This window comes from Cryptomeria japonica, chromosome 4 (assembly GCF_030272615.1).
Source record: "Cryptomeria japonica chromosome 4, Sugi_1.0, whole genome shotgun sequence".
Taxonomy (NCBI): Eukaryota; Viridiplantae; Streptophyta; class Pinopsida; order Cupressales; family Cupressaceae; genus Cryptomeria; species Cryptomeria japonica.
In genome coordinates this window covers 621,103,369-621,123,277 of record NC_081408.1, presented here as the reverse complement: position 1 = coordinate 621,123,277, position 19,909 = coordinate 621,103,369, and the positions used below count along the sequence as shown (strand labels likewise).

The 19,909-nt window shown below is 37.0% G+C and overlaps 1 pseudogene; it reads right to left on the bottom strand.

Moving 5' to 3' along the window:
* Positions 1–3,138: 3,138 nt before the first annotated feature.
* LOC131037695 (high-affinity nitrate transporter 2.1-like) lies at positions 3,139–17,297 on the bottom strand (annotated as a pseudogene).
* Positions 17,298–19,909: the final 2,612 nt, after the last annotated feature.

Sequence of the window (19,909 nt, the reverse complement as noted above, 5' to 3'; positions counted from 1 at the left end):
AATTCAAATATGAATATAGTCATAAGTCACCATCATTCAAATACAATGATAACTAAATTTACATCTCAAAAAGCATACAAACTAATAACAATAATAGTAGAGGTTTCACCATTTAAAATGAATATGCATATATTTATTAAAGAAAGTATATCACATGTGTGTATTAATAATACATATATAAGCATAATGTGTATACATTCTAATGTTAGAAACTAATTTCATTGATAACTATACTATGAATAAGTCAACATTTCAGATAGAATGAGAGCATTCATGAACAAAAGAAAACCTATCTTGTTTCAAAGGTCTCATTCATTAATATTTAAATTTGTTTCTCATTCACCTAAGAATTTTATTATAGTATATCATTTGAAAGATAAAGAATGTTTCTCTTATAGATTTTACTCACTCATATCATATATTAAGAGAATTTTATTATAGTATATCATTTGAAAGATAAAGAATGTTTCTCTTATAGATTTTACTCACTCATATCATATATTAAGAGACATGCATGCAATTATTTATATATAAAAAAAAATTATCCTTTAATCAAATAAAAGTTAACAATAATAGATCCTTATATCGTACTAGTAGCTCTCCAATTTGATTGATTAAGATATAAATTACATTCTAAGTATTATAAATGAAGCACACATATATAACACCTTGTGATTTTAAATGAAATGATGCATGAGGACTTTTATGCTGATAAACTTGATAAACTTGTATTATGATCTCATACATTTGAAAGAAGAGTTTAATAATTGAAACGACTCTCAAGGAAATAAATTAAGAATGGTTATTTTATGGCTACATATTTTTCTTATCGATCATGGCTTTAGTTAATAAAAGGCATGATTTAGTTAGACTATTGACAATTTATCCATTATTTTTAATATAATTAATTTTTTATTTACCCAAGGAATAAAAGATGGAAAGATGTCTTGATGGTGTGAACTTATAATAAAGTTTAAAGATTCTATATGCCTATGGCCTGCATGCATCAGAGTTTAGTCAATCTTAATAAGGCAAAATGGAGGTCTTCACAATGTGGTTTACATAAATTTTAGAGGCACAAGATATATAGGAAACAAGAAGGGACAGGGAGGGAAAAGCTTCTGCCATCCTTCAAAATATCAATGCTTCCTATGAACCTATGCATTCGCCAAACACATCATCTACGACAGATTCATAAGATATATGATAATTTTAGGGTACAAACGAGTGCACCCATAAACAAATACCTCTAATAATGACGGTCTAGAAGTTGCAAGGTTGCATGAATTGACAAGATGGTTTGGTTCTTTGGGCTATAAAGATAATGATATTTTATTATTTAATTGTTTAAAGAGATATGCATCTGAAATGAAGTCTAATACCACGCATTCCTTATACAGGATTCTATTCATAATAGGGCAAAATATGATATAGAGAGTTACAAGATTCCAAATCTAGTCTTCTTGTTGTCTTCATTGTTACGCTCGGCAAGATGGTGAGAACCCAATTTAGGAAGGTCTTCACATTTCGATTATCATTAGTAACTACGCTTCAGATGTCTACAAGAATAAGATGAAAACGATATAACTCTTACCGATTTTTTTATGTGAGGTCAAGCTCTCCCTCCATCTACTCTTTTCTCCTCTTATTCTCTCGTAATCTCTGCATCTTCCGTTCTATCTAAATGCATTGCAAGGAAATCTTGTTACGGTGCAGTTCAATCTGCTCACGGAAACCCTCTCTCTTGAACACCATTCTTACCCTTGACTATTCTCAACTAACAAAATTGATATATGATTGATTTCATTTTTGTGCAAACCGTATAATGTAATCTCCAATCAGTTGTCCTCTACTAATCAACCCTCTTCTGGTAGTAAAGATGAAACTTTCATGTCTATAATCCATTCACAGTACTAGTTCTCTGGTAAACATTTTTTCTCTCATAAGAAAATGTTTTGTTCTCTATATGCTCCACTATCTGGTAATGTAAAAAAGATTCTTCTATATTCTTAAACAAGCTACAGTGAGAATAATAATTTTCTATATTTATTTATTATCCGGTAGCTACCAAAAATAGGGTGCGTAAGGAAGAAAATGGTATGCGGCAGGTATTACACTACATAATAGAGGAATAATGCTATTTTAAACATATCCTATACAATTTATTATAAATAGATTTATGTGAAGTTTAGGATGGAAGCATCAAACAATTATTCAGGTTTCATTTAGCAAGTGAAACGGTTGTTTAGCAGCTATGAGGTGACAGGGGGCGGCTGGCAAATGCACCCAGCCGATGCAATAAACATAATATTATTGTGATGCCCATGACGTTCACGGGCTGAAAGCATATGAAATCAATGCCAAAAACTATGTTTTATACGGTCCTTTCTAAAACTTAGCTTTGATATGATAAAATGAAATATATGTTTTGAAAGGAATCGGCCTTCGTGGCCAGCTAAGCCATGCTAAGCATATAATAACATAATGCTTAGTTTAGTAAACATAGCATGAGCATATCACTCGGTGACAAAGGAATTAACATTTGATTTGAATACACAACTCTTACAAAATAAGGGAGCTTTTATTTTAAACGCATCAGCCTCTTTAGTGTGATTAGAGGCTCAATAAAATATGTAACTTAATGTACCTATTATAATATGTATAAGTCTATCTATATCATTATATATTTGTAAATGTGTATTCATATAAAGCATGTAATCAAATAATAACATCCATATCAAAGAGAATCAACATATTCTTGATCAATATAGAAATTATATACAAATGTGATGATATGCAAGTTTAATTTCATTTTCATATTAATTAAAATAATACAATAACGTTAACGTTAGTATGTAAGAATCATCAAATATTCAGATAGAGATATGTTCATTATATCATCCAAAAATACAATTACTACATGAAACTAAGTGATGTGTTCATTAGTTTTCATAACTCTCACGAGTCATAAAACCCAACCCTGAGAACATATATATCTTAACTCTCGCGAATAATAAAACCCAATCCTGAGACCATTAAAATAGTTTACTAAATTATTGGAGAGCATGAGGAATAGGATCAGGCATGTGGAAGCGGGGAAGCTAATGGTGGAGTGGGCGCAAATATGATGGAATGTGATCATTTGGCAGATCCTCTTTCAGAGCGGCTGTTGTGAGCGAATTTGATGCTACCCTGGTGAAGACCCTTGTATTTTTCTGCTTCAGACCATTTAGAACCATAATACTCTTCCTCTGTAGTAGTGGTAGCTTTGGAGGGTGGAAAGTGTTGGGATCTAAGAACACTAACGGGGGGGGGGGGGGGGAGGGGTGAATCAGTGTTCTACTGGAATGGAGAAATTTAACCTTATTAGAACAACAACTCAGCAATTGGTAAACATAACAGCATATGACAATAAGCAACAATGCAACCACAAAGATAAACACCATAACACCACAAATTTATACGTGGAAAATCTCAAAGAGGAAAAACCACGGTGGGATTGGAGACCCAAAATATCTATCCAATAATCAGATAAAGAAATATTACAATAAGGGACTTGCACATGTAGGAAGGCCAATAGCCTAGAGTGCACTTCTCATCACAAAAGGAGCCTCACTAACTACAGAAAACATCGGACTACAATCTTGAATGAAGATTTGACTGCAAGAATAGCATCTTCTATGCCTGGGTACAGTTTTGGTTAAGCTCAATACCAGAGGTCTTACACCTCTTACACAAACCTAATTTGAACACCTATGATCGATAAAAACCTCTACATATAATTATAACCTAGTTCACACACAGATAATCCCATAACCTTAATCACATAATCTACCACGAGATCTTACATCATATTTATACTAACCCAGGACCTAAACAATTAAGTCAGCCACCTAAAAGATAATACAATAAATCTATTACATAATCCCGCAAACCAATGATAAACCAAGTTAGCTTAGAAGATCGAAACAACATAAACCAATCAATAAATCCAATCGGTAATGCATCGGGAACATCAACCAACACATTACATAAACCGGTCCATAACCTAACAGAATAAAATTAAGACTAGACCTAAAATGGGTCACCTTAAACCAAAAGAAACACTACCGATCAACTAGAACACAAACAAGATAACTATCAAAACCTTCTAGAAGCCGCACCAACACCACTTATTGGATTCACCAAAAGATCTTCAATAAAGTTCTGCTAGTAAAACCCTTATCGATAACCAAAAGGCTTACTAGAACAAATGATAGCATCTAGATCATCAAATCCTGAACCAACTGAATGTGATACGCATCAGGAACACATGAATAACCAATCCAAACCCATTCCACAAGCCAGAACATACCAAAGAAGATCTCCATATCAACATCATAATTCAACCACTCAACCGAAACCCTGTAGACAGCAAAACAACTAGTGTTGACATTAATGATAAATATCAATGCAACACAATCAATTCCTCCAAATTGCCAATAATCTCCCCCTTTGGCATTGATGGCAACACTACATGTGAAAAGCATCCAAGTGCCAAGAAATGCCAAACAAGCCTCCCCCAAAGGAAGACATCCAACAATCTCCCCAAAATGATATGACAATGAAGTTTTGAACCAACAGAACAAACTCCACCAATGGGATACAACCAATCAGAAATTTTGTTCTTCCTCCTTGTGCCAACAATCTCCCCCTTAGACTGATATCCTTGTTAACCCTTTTTTTTCACATAAATATCTCTCCCCCTTTGACATCAAAGATAGAAATCTGACATAAACATCAAAGAAAAAGTCATAAATTCTCTTAACCACACGGTTGAATACTCCCCCTGAGTAGTAGCACCAACACATCAATCCAGAATGAATGATAGTTCTAATAATGGATGTCAGACTGATGCCAATCAACATCACTCAAGTCTCTATCAGAGGGGCAGAAACTCCCAATTTGTCTCTGAAGTACTCAAATGATTCCTTAGGAAAAGGTTTAGTGAGGATATCTGCAATCTACTCTTTATTGTTCACATAAACCAGTTTGACTTCATTTGCTTCCACCTTCTCCTTCAGAAAATTATACTTGATAGAAATGTACTTTGTCTTAGAATGAAATACCAGATTCTTTGATATGCCAATAGCAACAGAGTTATCACAGTGAATAACTGCCAATTCATTACAATCTATCCTTATATCCTTCAACATTTGCTGCATCCATAGAACAAGAAAGAAAACTTCACCAGATGAGCCTATCCGGTTACCTATATCTCTATCCCAATCTGCATCTAAATATTCTCATAGTGTAAAGTCATCATAAACCATACCTGAAAAAATCCTTGAAAATATCTAAAAATCCTAGCTACTGGAGCAAGGATTCAACATAATCTATTCCTTCCTTCTAATAATATCCTTTGTAAACCAATCAAGTCAATTTTCAATACCATCCAAGTCCATGTGTTGTCATTTTCTAACTGATCCAATTCCTCTTCCATAGCTCTCATCAAACATTCATCCTTACATGCTTCATCCACTAATGTCGATACAATTAAAAAACTTGAGAAAACCTCATCAACTTCCAACCTTTTTCTTGTCCAATTATCTCATCTTCAGTTACTGTTGAATTTTCTGATACTACCGGAGTAACTGGTTCAACATTCTATTCTGATACACGTGTTACCGGTTTAGTTACAACCATTTCCAATTCCGGTTGATCTTTGTACTGCTCAATTCTCTCTAATCTCTTGTTATAACATCTATATGTTTTGCTTTCATTAGAATAAACAAGAAATATCCCTTCATCACATCTAGGATCAAATTTCTAATTCACTACCAGAGATTCTGAAGTACTTAATTGTAGGTGTATGACCAAACCATAACTCATAAAGTGACTTACCAGTAAACCAAACTAAATCCAAGATCCAACAAATATTCTCCGGTTAACCTTCAAACTGACTTCTCCAAAGTCTAAAATAGGCTTTCAGACCATTACCAGGGGCAATGCAAAATTTGTCATCAATTTGCCTCCCCCTAAGGCGAATGCCTTGGTTACCGAATGAGTTTCTTGTTGGTGCAGGAACATTGTGCTCTGTCGGTTGAGTAACCGGGGTATATACTTCAGCCAAATGAACATCTGGGGCATTTGATTTTTCCGGTTGAACCTTAGACTTCATAACCCACTTCTTCTCATGCTCCTTCTGAATATCATGAACTTTTTTCTTTCCCTTCTCATTATATTTATCACTTCCTATCGGTAGGTTCTTGCTTCTATAAAATTTAGCAATATGTCCTACTTTGTTGCATACATAACAAGTGATATTATTCTTCTGAATTGCCTTACTATAACCTTGACCATTCCTTGACCTACGATGATTATCCATATGTCCAAACTTTCCACATGCATGACATCTTGCATTCATTCTATAATCTTTTGTCCTATGACCATACATTTTACAATTTGAACACTGACCAGGAACTGAATTATTATTCAGATTTGCTCTATTTATGTATTATCTTTCTCTATTACCAAACTTATTGACAACAAATCATCTACCATTAAATTTATGTGCATTGGTTTTCCTTATCAGTGGTTTCTGATTCCAGTTGACCTTCTGACTGGATGTGTCATCCTAATTTGTAGTATTAGAGCTTTCTCCATGCTCAAATCCAAGACCTCTAGTGTCTCCAACGTCTCTTTGATCCTTTAATAATTCATCAAGCTTAGTAGAACTAACCTTAAACTTGTCTTTGTACTCATTTGCAGCATCCAAATCTCCTCTTAGGATTGTTATCATTATTTCCAACTCTTGCTCATTGTTCTATGATTGTACCAATTCAGTTCTCAACTCATCATTCTCATGTGCCAAACTAATGCATTCCTCAGATCTATTCTTCAGAGAATAGCAAGATCTTCTTCATTCTTCTTCTGGTCTTTAATATCCTTGGACATCCTCATAGTTAGGGTTTGCATTTCATTTTTCATAACACCATTTTCCTGACTCAACTTCTGACATAAATCCTTTAAAGCATTCTTCTCTCCATCATCCTATTTTTGCAATTGATCACAAAGTTCTTTCCTTTTAGCTTGTGCAGATGACAACCTCTCCTTCAAAGTAAAAATGAATTCCTTCGCAGATCTCAACTCATCTTATAGCTTCATGTTCCTCAACCTTTCAGCATCATAGTCTTCAAGAGCTACTTGAAGTTCCTTCCTTAAACTTATCTCCATAGATTCCAGATACATAATCTTCCTCAAGTTGTTAGAATTATTCTAAGGCATTAGGCTCTGATACCAATTGTTAGGATCCAAGAACACTAAGACGGGGGGGTGAATCAGTGTTCTACTAGAATGGAGAAATTTAACCTTATTAGCACAACAACTCAACAATTGATAAACATAAAAGCATATGCCAATAAGCAACAATGCAACCACAAATATAAACACCATAACACCCCAGATTTATATGTGGAAAACCTCAAAGAGGAAAAACCACAGTGGGATTAGAGACCCACAATATCTATCCACTGATCAGATGAATAAAAATTACAATAAGAGGCCTACACATGTAGGAAGGAAAACAACCTAGAGCACACTGCTCATCACAAAAGGAGCCTCACTGACTACAGAAAACATTGAACTACAATCCAGAATGAAGATTGAACTGTAAGAATAGCATCTCATATGCCTAAGTACAATTTCGGTTAAGCTCAATACCAGAGGTCTTAAACCTCTTACATAAACCCAATTCAATCACCTATGATCGACCAAAACCTCTACATATGATTACAACCTTATTTGCACACTGATAATCTCATAAACTTAATCGCATAATCTACAAAGAGATCTTACATCATATTAATACCAACCTGGGACCTAAACAATTCAGTTGGCCACCTAAAAGATAATACAATAAATTCATTGCATAATCCCACAAACCAATGATAAACCAAGTCAGCCTAAGACCGAAAAAACTTAAACCAATCAATAAATCCAATCAGTAATGCATCGAGAGCATCAACCAATACGTTACATAAACCGGTCCATAACCAACAGAATAACATTTAGACCAGACCTAAAATGGGTCGCCATAAACCAAATGCAACACCACTGATCAACTGGAACACAAACAAGATAACCATCAACATCCTAATAACCTTCTAGAATCTGCACCAACACCACTTATCAGATTTGCCAAAAGATCTTCAATAAAACTCTGTCGGTAAAATCCTTACCGATAACCAAAAGGCTTACAAGAATAAATCATGGCATCCAGATCATCAAATCTTGAGCCAACTGAATGTGTTACACATCAGGAACACATGAATAACCAATCCAAACCAATTCCACAAGCTGGAACATACCAAAGAAGATCTCTAGATCAACATCATAATTCAACCACTCTACCAGAACCCAGTAGATAGAAAAACAACTAGTGTTGACATCAATGCAACACATAGTCAATTCCTCCAAATTGCCAATAGGAAAGATCATGCTTCCCCACTGCAAAAAGTGCACCAAACACACAGGCATTGTACATACATTTATCATCACTCCCATCAATGTGATTCTCGTTCATGTCAAGTATGTGGAGCTTGTGAAGAATAGCAGTTGAGTTGAGCCTACACCCAAGCTCCCTCATGCGCCCCTCAACCCTGAAATCACCCCAAGGGACCTGTAATGCAATGCAACTGGGGCTTAATATTATTCACATTTCCAATCAAATGGTAATAATCATTGATACAAAGTTGTTGTTTCTGAATTTAATTGTTAGAGATTTTTTTAGTATCAATGTTCTTATAACATTTTTGTAATCTATCATCAGAGTTTTTGTAACATCAATATTTCGGATCCCACTTCATGATCAATCATAGAATTTTTTTAGCATAAATTTTTTGACTCATTCTCCATGACCCACCGATAAATATTTCAGACCATAGTCCATAATCCATCATCAGAATTTTTTAACATCTATGTTTCTCATCACACTTCAAGATCTATCATCAACATGTTAAAAGAATTCAAGAAAATGATAAATTCTCATGATCTATCATCAGAATTTTTGTAGCATTAGTATTTCCTATCACGCTACATGATCATCTATAAAAAAAAAAATTAGCATCAATATTTTAAATCAACTCTATGATCCTTCAATAAAAGTTTTGGAACACACTCTATTATATGTTAGAGTAATTAGGTCTTTACTTGATCAATTAAACGACATTTGTTTAATTAATTAAGTTCCCCTTTATCTCTTTTACACTTAAGCTAACATTAGGTGCATAATAATTAATTCTTTTATTAATTATTATGTGCAAGCCTAGGGTTTTCCCTTTGAAGGTTTCTTGACCTATTAGAGGATGAATTCTTTTCTTTGTATCATGTTTCTATTACACATTTTTGTGAATACAAAGTTCTCACATTCTTAAGCATTTTTCCTATGTTTGTGATTTTCTCTGTTGCTTCCTTTCTTCTCCTTGTAATAGGTTTATCCAGCTTGCAGAGATCATTTGGGCTCCTATGGTGCTGTATTTCTCAACTCTCACATGGTATCAGAGCTTCAGATCTGTAGCTACCTGTTCTTGTTTTGAGTTTTTTGTATTGGAAGCAGATTTGGGGTTTTCAGAAGTTTTTTTGTGCACCTAGGGATAGGCCTTTTTTGTGAGCACTTTTGGCCTAAACGGACCTCACCATCATGCTCAGAAGGCCCAAAAACCACTATGGTCATATAAAAATTGATCATTTTCAACACCTGAGCCTCTGGGGGTATTTTTTGTTCTGTACCAGGTCATACGACCCTGACATGTAGTCTGAGAAAAAAATTAAAAATTTTTGCCTTTTTATGGTATGCAGGGCGAAATTTGTTCTTTTTGAAAAAAAATCAAAAAAATTGGGTTTCCCAAGGTACATCAGCCCTGTCAGTTTGGCCCGTCGCCGACCCTATCACACCGGCCCCCGCCCACTGACCTTCGGTCCCTGCTAGCCCCCTATCCGCTTGGCCACTGCCACCACTCTGCCTCGGGGCCACCTCTGCCCGGCCCTGCCACCAGACAACCCTCTCTCTTGCCTTTTAAGGGGGGTTGGTGTTTTCCTCATATCTTGAGCATACGGAGTTGTTTTTTCGAAAATTAATAGGCGTCGAAAAGATGGTTCCGAGCCAGACCTCATGGTGTTGAAATTTTTTCCCAATTTTTCTGTTTGACTATATTTGTTTGCAGTCAAAGTGGGGTCTCTTTTCTCCACTTTTGAGGCCGTAGAATGGGCAAACGGACTCTGTTTTTTAGAATGAATAGGCATTGGAAAGCTCTCAGCATTCTCTATTTAGATATGTGATCTTGTTTCTCATATTTTTCATCAAGTACATGAGATTTTAGTTTAAAGTTTTTTTGCTTATGCACTACTTCCTTCTCATGAGTATGTACTAGGATTTGGGTTTATCTCTTGTGGGCAGGTATTTTTTTCTCGATTTTTGTCATTTATATCAGAAATATAGAACACCAAAACTCTCAAAACAAAAAAACCCTTCTGCATCTTCTGTATATTCTGAAAGATCACATAATAAAAAAAACACAAGCAAGTATAGGTGCAGAGTTTCATGGCAGATTCTTCAGTTGAGTTATTGACATCACACAACTATCACACCTAAAAGCCTCACATCACAAGGCTTCTCAGGGCATGAGGGTTGTGGTCTTGTTTGGATGAGGTTCAACCTCTATTGCAGCATCCTTTTGAGATTCTTCAGCATAGAAACAAGATGGATGAGTCCATGCGTTTACTCTCATTGCATGGTTTTGATAGTCTTCTGTTTCACCTTGATACTTTTATCACTCCTTGAGCTATGTGGTTGAAGTTTGAAACTCCTCGGGAGAGTTAATGAGATCTAGGAATTATAGATTGAGACAGAGTTGGTTTCCTTGTCACCTAATTCCTTTCCCACCATTGAAGACTTTTTGAACAAATTCAAGACTACCATATCTATTCTCCAGGGGTGTGGAAAGATCAAGACAAACCCAGAGTGCATTCACTTGATCCTTTCGAAGCTTCGGGGTCCTTTTTAGTTTTTTGCCTTTTCTTTCTACTACACCATGGATGGCTTGGGTGCTCGTTTTACCCTACCTACCTTTGATGTGTTTTGTGAGTATTTGTCTCATGAGTAGTCTCACCTTTCTTAGCTAGACATGCTCTTAAGGTCCCAGAACAAAGCATTGGTTGCTCAGTCATCTAAGGAGAAGAAAAAGTAGAAACCGAAGCCAAAGAAGAATTTGAAGGCAGTGAGCATTCCTCCAAGATACCTCCTAAGTCTGATTCTAAACCACCATTTCCTTTGAAACAAGGGAAATCTTCACAGCCTGGTGAGCATTCCTCTAAGACTAAGAATAAATCACGAGATACTTGCAGTTTTTGTGGCAAGGAAGGACATCGAGTTTCGAGGTCTGGGAATTGATTAGAGGCTTTAGAGAAAGTCATGTTACATCTCCTCACCTTAGGTGTCTTCTCCTTCCATAGGGAAAGGTCATGCTCTCACTACTCGAGCTTCGACCTATGAATCCACTTGGATTTTAGATTCTGGTTCTTCTTACCATATGAATCACACTTAGCAGTTGGTTACTTCTCTTGCCTCTTGTGGTACTTCAAAGATTGCAGTGGGTGACTCTATTCAACTTTAAGTCTTGGGTTCTGGTTCTGTCTCTTTGGATGGGGGTACTCTACAGGATGTTCTAGTTGTTCCTGACATCTTGACGAACCTCCTCTCCTTTTATCAGATTTGTCATTCTGGCTCTGGTAAAATAGTTGATTTGTCACCACATGATGTGGTTATTCGGGACCTCCATGACTCTGATTTGGTTGTGGCTATTGGGAGTGTTGATACTGTATCCCGTCTTTACAGATTTGATGGATTTGAGCACTTTATGGGTGTAGGTTCATCTCTTATAGCACATGTAAATTTTGTGATTAGTCTTTGGCATGAGCGCTTGGGCCATGTCAATTACAGATATCTTCAGCAGATGAGTACACAGACACTTGTTCTTGGGCCCCCACAGATTTTCTGCACTGATGGTGTTTGTCATGGTTGTATGCTTCGCAAGCATCATAGGGATCCCTTTCCAAAGGGAAGAGCCCCTCATGCTTTGGCACCTTTGGAGTTGATTCACAGTGACCTCATGTCATTCCCTACTCCTTTCTCTGGGGCCAAGTATGTATTCACATTTATTGATAACTTCTCCAGAAGCACATGGGTGTACTTTCTTAAGTACAAGTCTGATGTCTTTGATTCATTTCAAATCTTCAAGACATTTGTAGAGAAGTAGTCTGGTTGTTCTATTTGGTGGATACGTACAGATAATGGGGGGAATATGTGAATCAAGATTTCAAAGATTTTTGCACTGAGAATGGTTCAACATCAGTTTACTGCTCCCTACACCCCTCAGCAAAATGGTGTTGCTGAGAGAAAGAACAAAACTTTATGGGATATGGTGAATTGTATGATTCAGTCCAGGTCCATGGATTCATCTTTTTGGGCTGAGGCAGTCAATTGTGCCAACTACAGTCAGAATTGGATGCCTCACAAGGCAATTCGACATATGACTCCTAAGGAGGCTTGGTCTCATGACAAGCTTGATGTTTCTTTTTTCTGAGTATTTGGCAGTGAGGCATGGGCATTTATTCCTAATGCTCAGAGGAAAGAAATGGAGTGGAAGAGTCGGCCCCTCATTTTTGTTGGCTATTGTGAGGATGTTAAGGCTTACAGGTTGTTTAATCCTGATTCTAAAGAGGTCCTGTTTCGACAAGATGTTTAGTTTGATGAGCGCCTTCCCACAGTGGATACCATATCTCCAGTGTCTACCCCGCTACCTACTCCTCCCACTGCATCTCTTTAGGATAATTTTGAGGATGATTCTGATGATGCTGTTGATGATCCACCATCCCCACCTCCACCTACTCCACCTCAGTGTCCCAAGTGGGCCCGCTTTACTATTGAGGCGGCAGAATCTATGGCCAGTGATCCTTCAGATACTCGTCGCACATGTTCTCATACTGTGGGTTCTAGTCTTTTGAGTCATGCCATTTTAGATGATCCTCAGAAGTTTTTAGGGGCAACGGGACACCCTGAGTGGGATTATGCTATGGATGAGGAGTATTCTTCTTTGATGAGGAATAATACTTGGGATCTTTGTCCTCTTCCTAAGGGCAGAAAGATGGTTCAACGTCGCTGGTTGTATCAAACTAAGTATGCTATTGATGGTTGGATTGATAAGTACAAAGCACTTCTTGTTGCGAATAGTTTCTCGCAGGTTGAGGCTATTGATTACTCCGAGACATTTGCCCCTGTCACCAAGATGAACTCTATTCTCTTTGTACTATCCCTTGTAGCTTTTAGGGGATGGCCCATTTTTCAGATGGATGTGAAGAGTGTTTTCTTGCATGGGGACCTATAGGAGGAAATCTATATTAAGCAGCCTCAGGGATTTGTGCAGGACAGTTCTTTGGTTTGCAGACGGCGTTCATTGTATGGTCTCAAATAGGCCCCTTCGGCTTGGTATGAGAAGATGGACTCTTTGTTTCTCTCCACTAGTTTCACACGCTGTCATTCTGATCACACAGTGTACATTCAGCATCTTAAGGGTGAGATCCTGCTTCTTGTGCTATATGTTGATGATCTCCTCATCACAGGTAGCTCATCCTCTATGATTCAGCATGTTCAACAAGCTTTCATGGACCAGTTTGAGATGACAAATCTCGGTCTTTTGTGCTATTTTCTTGGTCTTCAGGTGATTCAGTCTTTTAATGGGATCTATATTTACCAGCAGAAGTATGCTCTTGATATGCTTGATTGCAAGCCCAACCCCACTCCTTTTCAGTCAGGGGTTGTTTTGATTACTACTTGCTCCACTCCTTTAGTAGATTATACACTTTACAGGCAGTTGGTTGGTAGTTTGTTGTACCTGACACACACTCATCCTGACCTCTCCTTTGTGGTTGGTCTTGTCTCTCGATTCTCCCATGATCCTCATGAGAGTCATTGGCAAGCTGCCAAATGTATTTTGCGGTACACTCGGGGCTCTATTTCTCATGGTATTCACTACACATCAGGGGAACCTCACATTGTTGGCTACACTGACTCATATTGGACTGGTGATGTTAATGATCAGAAGTCTACTTCTGGCTTTGTTTTCTATCTTGGCTCTGCTCCTATCACATGGTCTTGTAAGAAGTAGACTGCTCATGCATTATCATCTACAGAGGCTGAGTACCGAGTTACTGTGCTCGCAAGTCAGGAGATCTTATGGCTTCAACAGTTGATGACTGAGTTTGGTTTTCCTCCTCATAGTCCCACTATTCTTTCGTGTGACAATCAGAGTGCTATTCACATTTCTCGCAACCCAGTGGAGCATCAACGGACGAAGCACATTGAGCTTCACATGCATTTCATCCACCAGTTGATTCAGGATGGTTTTCTCATTTTGGCGTACATTCCCACTGCCGAGCAGGTTGCAGACATCTTCATGAAACCTTTTGCATCGCCGCTCTATCTTCAGTTGCGCTCTATTCTTGGGGTGAAGGAAGTTGTCCTTGGGGGGTCTTTATGAGGCCTTCCTTCCTTCTTATTTCTTTCAGCATGTTCTTTTATCTCTATTTGGAGAGGATTTTTTTCCCACTAGGTTTTCTCTTTTTTCTCTATTTCATAGAGATTTCCTTGTATTTGGGTACCTGATCAGGCCTTGTTGTTGGGACCCATCTTTCTTGCTTTTAGCAGTTGTTCTAGGTTTTAGCTTCTCCCTAAGTCTATCTTAAGGGGGGGTGTTAGAGTAATTGGGTCTTTACTTGATCAATTAAATGACATTTGTCTAATTAATTAAGTTCTTCTTTATCTCTTTTACACTTAAGCTAACATTAGGTGCATAATAATTAATTCTTTTATTAATTATTATGTGCAAGCCTAGGGTTTTCCCTTTTAGGGTTTCTTGACCTATTAGAGGTTGAATTCTTTTCTTTGTATCATGATTCTATTACATATTTTTGGAATACAGAGCTCTCGCATTCTTGAGCATTTTTCCTGTGTTTGTGATTTTCTCTGTTGCTTCCGTGCTTCTCCTTGTAATAGGTTTATTCAGCTTCCAGAGATCATTTGGGCTCCTGTGGTGTTGTATTTCTTAACTCTCACATTATCCACTATCAGAATTTTTTTAACATCAATATTTCAAATCTCTCCATGATCATAATCATCAAAATGTTAAAAGAATTCAAGAAAATAGATTCAAAACTATAATACTAAAAATATCTTACACAATTAAATTTAAAAAAAACCACCACAGCTTTATAGTTTGTGAAAATCTAAAAAACAGTAATAATGTTACATCTTAAACAATCAAATTTGAAATTAACAGTTATGCTCTAAATTAAAATCAATATAATTGTTGTTTAAATCTAAGCACTTGTGTTCAATTCACCCGCCCGAGATAAAAGGGATGATGTCGAACGTTGCCCCGCAAGCTGCCTGCGCGCAAATGGAGAATGCGATCATGGCGACGATAGAGAGAGAAAGAGATCCTCCTTTTCCCAGGCAAATACAGAACAGCCCTCCTCCTATCTGCAAAATCCAGAGCAGCCAAAGGCGTCTTCTCATTCCGAACATGGCGGCGCTCTTGTCCGAAAGGAACCCACCCAATGGTCGGGCCCCGATATTCGCCAGCCCAAACGGAGCCACAATAATTCCTGTCGTGTGCAATGTTAGGTTGAACTTGTCGAAGAAATATTCAGCAATCACATTGTCTGTTGTGAGCTCCACCCCCATTGAATATCCGTACAGAAGTGCAAATATCCACGTTCGGTAGTTGCAAACACCATACCAGAATACCTGCAGCTTCACAAATTTGGGATATTAAAATAGGTCATAATAAAATATCACACTAGTCATTTCTATTAAAGTTTAAATATTTATTAGACCATTGTGATTGAAGACTATTTTCATGTTGATAGAGTTAATGTCAATGATTCCATGCTTCAAACCTTCACTAAACTGGTGTACTCACTTTGTCAAAGATGAAATCCCTTATTTACAGCTTCGTCTAACTGAACTAAAAATTACAATATTCACAAACAAAAATAAATTAAAAAAATGACAAAAGTTAAGCTCTATACTATTCATATATATGCTTATCAAAAGCTAAGCTCTATATTCATATATGTGATTAATTACCTTGGACATTAAAGCTAGTCATTCATTGTATAGTTTGATGGTTAAATCGGTGCATTGATGTTATAGTTGTAGCCATCAAAGTTTAAATTCTCAATAGTGATTGTGATTATGAACTGTACGCCCTCAGCTGATCACATTGATGGTGATGGTGTTTATGGCAGTGACTTAATGCTCCAAAACTTCATTGGACCAATGTTGTTACAGGCACTGTACCTCTACTGAACTATTGTTGTGGTTACTAGCTTTGTACCTCTACTGAACTATTGTGTTGGCTGGATTGAACTATTTACTAATATTGTATATTCACACTAAAAATAAGGTCCCCATTTATGACCTCTCTAACCAGACATTCACAATAAAATAAAATTTTAAAAATTATGGAAAAAACTAAGCTCTATACTCTTTGTATCTATGCCTACCAAAGATTTATATGTACGGTGATGAATAAATTACCTTAGAGAACTGATCCTTGACCTTCTCCCCGCTCTTTTGCAGCGCCTGGAAGTTACCATCAGTAAGATCTTGTCCAAGAGTGAGCACCAGAACGCCCATTAAAACATGCAGAGTACCGGGGATGAAGAAGGCGATGCGCCAGGCAATGAAAGCAGGAGACCCAATCTTACTATGAATGAGCTCGAAAACAAGAGGCATAAGCAGCTGAGTAGCACCCCACCCATATTACCCCACCCAGTGGCAGTGCCATTAGCGAGACCAGCCATATTGGTACTAAACATAGAACTCATCCAGTACTGGCACGACTCAAAGGTAGCGAGCGAAAACCCAATCAGAAATCTCACCACTATAAATCCCCCAGCGGAGGAAATGAGCGACATGCCGAAAACAGTTGGGGTTGACAGCATGATGAGAAAAGCGCAGCCTTAGCGGGGACCCAAAAGATCACAGACAGCCCCCATAGCCAACCTAGAAAAGATGGACCCCGAAACGGACGCAAAAGTGAAAACAACTTGAATTGGGTGGCCTTATGCTCTGAATCCACCGCCACCCTAAACTTTTCTCCGCACGCCGCCGCCGATTCAGTCCCCTCCACGCTGAAACCAAATGTGGCCTCTCTCCCGGTAACTCCATGCATGGAATTTCCCGGAGAGGCTTCAATATCCACACTCCCCCCAACGTTCGACCTACTTTGGTCTGCCATCTTTCTTATCAATCAATCAATCAATAAAAGGTGATTCTTTGTTTGTTTGAATAAGGGAAACCGTGGTCTTAAAAAAATACCAGTTTGCCCGGAATCTAAGCTCAATTTGACCTGGCAAAATATTTTTAATGGCTCTCCATGATCCGAAAATGTCTCCTCTTGGGTAAAGAAATGCATTGGCGCCGCGTCCTGACGACGCTTGGAAGTTGGGAGTAACGTGGGTCTGTTTGGATTTGTGATTAGCCGCCTGTTTGGGTCAGCTTATTATTTTAGGGATTCATGCACTCCATTATTTCAGAGATGAGGGAATTGAATTATTGGTACAGCGTGACATCCCAAATGGGTATTGATATTTCAGTGTTGCAGCTTTGCCCCAAATGGATAAAGGCGAGACACAACTCTAATTCAACCAGTTTCCATTAGAATCCTTGCGTGGCTCTTCTTCGCGTGCCTGGCGCGGGCCATTGTTTAAGTAGACTGCTGAAACCGACGCCAAATATGGGAACTATAAAATTTTCTGCAGTTTCTGAATATCTATTATTGAACCGACAGTCGACCATGGAATGCGATTTCTTGATATATTTATATAATTTAGATAGGTATGCACGTATATTTGTTAAATTGATTAGGAGGAATACGTGTATCTGACTCTCTAATCAGATAAGAGCTCATTTTAGATAGGTACGTATATATATGTTGAATTGATAGAAGAGGAATAGGTGTATTTGATAGAAGAGACTTCATTTTAGATAGAGACATTCATAAAAAGAAATTGGTGCATCTGACTCTCTAATTAGATAAGAGAGCTCATTTTAGATAGGTACGTATGTTAAATTGATAAAGAGGAATAAGTAAATTTAATGTTTAATGAGAAAAGATATATATATGTTAAACTAATAAAGAGGAATAAGTGTGTTTTACTTTCTAATCAAATAAGGAAGTTTTGTCTGTGTGTATATGGTATGTTTTGATATAGATTAATCTTTTTATTTATTTTACTTGTCAACTATAAGTAATTAGATATGTACCAATCATCTTTTTATTTATTTCACTTGTCAACTATAAGTAAATAGATATGTACCAATCATGCTCTAACAACTTATAATTGTGATTACCTTTTGTAAAGTATCAATCATGCATTTGTGGTCTTACATATGATGAAGCGGTTTGACAACACAACCCTCCTCTTATTTCTTCTCAACCTACAAGCTTAGTAACTACATACATACATAAACTCAAAATTAACTAGTGTAAATCATGGTTGATGCCTTAACAAATTACATTATGATCACATAATAAAGAGCTTTAAAATGGTATAAAACAAATGATATCAAGAAGAAGAAATAGTTGTTGTGTGTTCCATTTTTGTATTGTTCTATAGCTCTTAGTTCCTTTATTAGAGAGTTTTATCAATTTATGTGGTCATTCATACATGCTTAGGAACTAGTTAGATAAAATTTGAATCAATCAAGCAATCTTTCAAGAAACAAAGGAATATAACCCAAAGGATTGCTTGACTCTCTCTGAGTAAGAATTAGTCAAACATATACCCCTTTAGTGGTTTGTATTCCAATGTTTAATCAAAGAGGGTTTGGGCCTAGTTGACTTGGTAGCTAGTTTCCCCCATCCCAAGTTTCATCCTAAAAAAATTGGTAAGACCAATGTGCTTGCATCATTTTTTAATTTGTATGTTCATTTCCTTTTCATTTCAAAAAGTAAAAAAGTAAAAAAATCTTGTTTTACATGCATTGTTATGTCTTTCACTATGTGTGTTTATATTACATTCACATTTTGAATGCTTTGTTTTATTAGATTATATCATTTCATTTCAATAGTTAGAGTAAGTCTTTCTTTTCTTAGATTAGAAAACAAAAACAAAAACCCAATCCCTCTCTTAGAGAAAGTGAATTATGATTAGATAAAACATGGGAGAGGCCCAAACCATTACATAACCGCCAAAGTGCAAAGACCAAGGGTTTCACGAGGAGTGAGAGAACCAACTAGAGAACGAGCTATCAAAAAGGAACCAAAAACCAGTGACTACTAGACACTAACAGAACAAAAAAATAGACTAGAAATCAACAGTCACCTAAAAAGAGAAACCACACCACCCACTGAAGACATGAACCAATGGTCTACTTGGTGAGGGTTTTTTTTCTTTTCCAACCCTAGCTCAACATTTTCACCTTCTGGGAGAAGGACAACCTTTTGTTTGAACCTTTTTCCGAAGACACAACAAGGGACTCTAGAGTAGCCTTGTTTGGAATTAGTTGGCTCCATCACAATGGCAGAAAATAATTCTATGTGGTGCCTTTTCTTCGTGTGTCTTTTATCGATCTCTTCTTGAATGACCTGAAGAGAGGCAGAATTTTTTGTTGCCATTTTAGTGTTAAGGGATGTCATCTCATCCATCTTCCTTTTTAGGGTCATCTGGTTACCCTGAATCTCCTCGATGACTCTAGTCATCTCTTTCATATCATCCTTTTGGTCCACACCTTCACACTAAGCTCTTTAATTTCCTCTTCCATGCCCTCCCACTTCTCAAGTCTATTTGTCAGCTTATTGGCTAG